This window comes from Sminthopsis crassicaudata, chromosome 2 (assembly GCF_048593235.1).
Source record: "Sminthopsis crassicaudata isolate SCR6 chromosome 2, ASM4859323v1, whole genome shotgun sequence".
NCBI lineage: Eukaryota > Metazoa > Chordata > Mammalia > Dasyuromorphia > Dasyuridae > Sminthopsis > Sminthopsis crassicaudata.
The window spans coordinates 40913507-40918166 of NC_133618.1; the positions used below are offsets into that span (position 1 = coordinate 40913507).

General features: G+C 45.5%; 1 long non-coding RNA gene across 1 annotated transcript; it reads left to right on the plus strand.

Moving 5' to 3' along the window:
• The first annotated feature begins 584 nt into the window (after positions 1–584).
• LOC141553184 (uncharacterized) lies at positions 585–2719 on the plus strand. The gene is made up of 3 exons (XR_012485303.1): positions 585–833; positions 1655–1761; positions 2083–2719. It is a non-coding gene; the product is annotated as an uncharacterized LOC141553184 (long non-coding RNA).
• The last annotated feature ends 1941 nt before the right edge of the window (positions 2720–4660 follow it).

Below are 4660 nucleotides of genomic sequence, written 5' to 3' on the forward strand. Positions count from 1 at the left end.
TTAACCTGGCAGGCCACATAACCGTCCTCACCTGGCCGGATCTCACCTGTGGGCTGAAGTTTGAAAACCCCTGATATAATATAATGATGTAGCAGTCAGGTGTTTCTGACAACTAGCTAAGAATGGGACCACAAGCCCTCCTAGTACCTGGTCTGTGCCTAATTTTCCTACACATGAAAGCCAAATTTACCTGGTCAGTGCCATCAAATGCCAGTTCTATCACTTTATTGTCATCATTATGTTTTAGGGCTACATGACCCTCAAAAGAGAAATTATGCAAAATGTTTTCCTGCCCAGATTCTTGGAGGCATCTCAAGCTCCTAACCAGGCTTCCCTCCTTAATGATGAAATAATGGCGAAGAAATGTGGGCCTGTGGCCCAAGACTCATGAGATGTGCATCCATCATAGTTAAGGCCCATGCCTAAGTGAAGGGACAGGTCGATTCTCTGAAAGCCCCCACAGCTGTGAATCATAACAGCCCAGAAGGAATTGCAAAGCGGCCTTTACTGACACAGCTGTTGCTTGTGGATTGGGAATGAAATAAATTGGAGGCAAGAGAAAAAGGGAGAGAGGGCAGAGAATGCAACTGCCTCTCAGTGTCTTTGCATCCTTATCCTCTCACTTGAAGGGATCCATTCTGCTGTCAGAAGTAGACCTGCCAGCCTCCATTAGCGGGTGGCTCCTGTGACAGATGGCACCCAAACAGGGGCACAAAAAAACCACAAGAAATAAAGAAGCAGCAGAGCTGGAGGGCTGCTCATGGGCAGCAATGGGATATTCCCAGGAGACTTCCTTTGGTAACCCACAAGGAAGCAAAGGGAAAAGCAACCCGGTAAGGCTTTTTCAGTCTGGTAATTAAAATGGGGCAATAGGTTAAAGGGCCGAATTGGGAGACTGCTGAATGTTATGAAAAATGCTTATTCTGACAACAATCCTCCTTCTCCATTTGTGAGAAAGTTTTCTCCCTGATGAAATATTATAATGTTAGAGCAAATGACCTCTCACAAGATTCAGCACCTGCTATAGCGTCTCACCCTGCAACCATCCAAAGGAATAGGAGGGGAAAGACTTGGATACAGCTGTTTGTATTCCCCAGCATTTGGACTCAGATATCAGCCACTTGCCAATATTGGGCAAATTTACTGACCATGCTGTTGGGCGTAAATGATCTTTTTTCCATAAAACAAAAATTGGGGAATTGTTGAGATCCATGCCTAAGGGTGACGGGGCAGGTCCATTCTCCCAAAGCCCCAATAGCTGTAAATCATGAACCCCCTCCCCAAGGAAATGTAAATCCACCTTTACTGACACAGATGCTGCTTGTGGATTGGGAATAAAATCAATTAAAGACAAGAGAGAAGAGGAGGGAGGGCAGAGAACACAACTGCCCCTCAGTCTCCTTATATCATTACCAAACTCTCACATGAAGGGATCTATTCTGCTGGTCAGAATTAGATCCCCAGAAGCCACTAGCCTGTTGCTCCATCACAGTGGACATTTCATGCAGGAGAGGTTCTTCTCAGAAAGGCAACAGATGTGAGGTGACATAAAAGGCTGCCTTTTGAAAGTGTTTGGCCACTGAGAAAGACCATTGGCCATCACTTTGCAGTTTATTTGATGGCTTACTTAATAAATTGATTTTTAATGCTCCAGGTTTTCTCAGAATTTTACTCCGAACAAGCACCACAAATGGGACATCGAGAAGGAAAGCATCTACATCAGACATAGTTTGCCTTCATCTCCATCCAGGAGCAAGCCAGGTAGGATGAGGATAATAGAAAAGTAGAACTATAAAGAATCAAGCCCTGGCCTCCTAAAGGCTAGTCCTACCTGGAGTACATAACACAGCTACTTTGTGAAGATGTTTCTTTAATATTCCTATCATAGTTTTGGATATAATTGTGGGGAAGGAAATACAGAGTTGGGGAGATCCATGTGGGAAGGGAAGCGCAAGTGGACACATTAAGCCTGCATTTTAGAGGTAGCCTTCATAAGTCCATGGATGCTGGGTAATGGATGATGGGATGTTGGGATCTTGTGTGGAGTATGATCTTCTACATTGTTTACTATCTCCTCATTAGGCGCTGAATTAACAGCTGGCACAGTGTGTGATATGTGGCCCATTTGATTTGGTAGACTGGTTGAAGGAATTTCTCATACTGCAAGTTTATCAAAGGGTCATCCATGGAAGAGTTGTCCTGCGGTCTACTCTCAAAGACATTCCTACCTGTCTTTTCCCCTTTCAACATCCCAAAGTGAAGGGCTGACCTAGGGCTGACAGCTGAGGTTGTTCTCTGTAGTCCATGGAAGATGTGTGGGCAAATGGTATTTCTTGAAAATGAAACTTTTTGAAATAAGATATGTCTTATATGAGAACATGTGCTCCTGAGAAAAGCTTTGGGAGCCTCTGGCGTCCATGGAATCTCTGGCTGTGGACCCTGAGGAGTGCTCTAATAAGGCACTTTGGTGGGTGTACAGGTGAATGTGATGGGTCTAGGATGCTGTTCTTCTTCATGTCCTTAATCTGACATTGTGCAATGGAGGTTCCATTCTAAGCAATGAACTCACACTGAGCATCACCAAACAAAGGAGGAGTCCAAGGAGGTATGGATTCCAACCATATGGTCCTATCAAAATGAGGAGAGGGAAAATATTAAAAATCCTATCCCTAGAAGCTCTCTACCTGTGTACCCCTGTCCTTGTTTTAGGCTTAAAGATGGAACACAGAACTTTTGTTTTTTTATCCAAGGGGAAGAACCATGGCAGTGATGCCATTCTGGTACTGTCCAGTGAAAATAGAGACTGTGACTTTTGGAGCCTCTGAGGACCCTTACTGAGCAGAATGTGACTGCTAAAATCATTTGTGCAGTACTTACCCCAGAGACATCATAGTCTGTGGAGTCGACTCAGACGTCATGCTCAGAGTCCTCATGCCTGGCACATCTGAAGGGAAAACCTTGTTCCCATCCTGCCTTGAATGGGTAGAGAATGGGATCAACATGCCTATGCAGATTGGACTCTTGGACAGTCCAGTATAAATCTTCCAAGGCGACCTTCACTCCAGCCTGTCCTGACACACTCCTTGTGCAAAATCCTTGAGATGATCCCTATATCTCTTGGTGTCTATTCATGGCTGCCCTCATAACATGGATATTAGCAGGGCCCATATATTTAAATTTTTTTAAATTGATTCTGAGCTCCCGGCTCCCCTTCATGCAGCAGAAGCTTGAGGCTCCTGACTTCTTCCAGTGGCTGGAAAAGACATCAAGAAATGGTTAGATTTGTACAAGGAAAAAATGACAGTGAGTTGATATATCCCTGAGCCTAGATGCTATCTGCTATGAGTCTAGAGAAATATGGGCACTCATGGAAGCAAGTGAGAAATGTTGGGTCCAACCTTGAGCCCTATTTTCCATGTCTTCATGACCATTGCAGTCAATGTTTTCCTGCTCCCCTGGGAAGGGATTCATACTGAGGATGGATTTTTCAAGGGGTCTATGAATCCTTCTAGCCCAACAGTACTCTGGGAGGTGAACAGTGCCATCATTTCTAAGAAAGGGATTAAATAGGGATTTCCAGATCATGGCACTTCCCACTTCATTTGCCTTGCAGGTGGGCACCATTTCTACTAATAAAGATCTCAGGTCTTGTGTTCTGTGAGGTCAAGGCCTTTCCCAGAGCTTCAGAGCCTGTAGCTTTCAGGGGGAAGCCTTGAGTATAGGGCTTCATGACCTACAATCTGTCTTGCTGCCCTCCAGCAAGGTCTTACCAGGTAAGAAATGACTGAGGATGCACTGAAAGAGACTGAATTCTGAGGCAAGACTCCCACAAACCCTGATGCCAAGGGTCAAAGCTGGGATTTGAAGTGGGCTCTTTCCAGGTGAGGGCCCTTTATTCTGTTCATGCCAGTGGGGGAGCTGGGCCACTGCTCTCCCTTGCCAGGGATGGCACTTCTTTAACTCCCTGGCCTTTCCTCACTGCTCTAAGGAGGGATGCCTCAATGGAAAGGAGATTTGTGACAAAGGATCTCCTTGGGCTTCTAGCAACCCTCTACCTGGAGATCCTGCAGGAGAATCTCGTTCTTCTACTCTTTCTAGCTGCTCAAGAACAGCACAATTGGCTTACTCAAAAACACGGACCATTTTTCATGGCCCTGTAGGGAAGAGACAATGCTGAAGTCTCCTCTGACGCATTACATTCTCCCTGACAACAAGCATTTCCTGACATCAAGCTTTCAATTCCCTCTTTTCCACTACAAAGTGTTCTCTGATCTACCCTGAGACCCATGGAGGAAGTGCTTTCCTTTTTCAGATCACAGCTTCTCAGATGTGTGAACATGCATGAGTCACCCCAAGTGTTCTCCAAGATAAAGATCCCTTAATCCCTCATCTCCCAGAAGATGGGCACAATTTGCTGATCCTGCAGACTACCTTGTTCTGGACACTATTGCTTTCCTGGGTCAGCAGTGATAAGATTACTGCAGGTGAGCTCTGACCTGGGAGGGTGACCTCTGCCCTTGGGGATTTGTTATAGTGCTTGTTTTCTTTCCAAAGAACCTAGAGGAAGCCATGAAAGGGACTGTATAGGCCATCTTGGACCCACTTAACTTCGCTAGACTCAAATGTACAGAGCAGGCCAGAGGCTCCCGGAAGGCTAAGG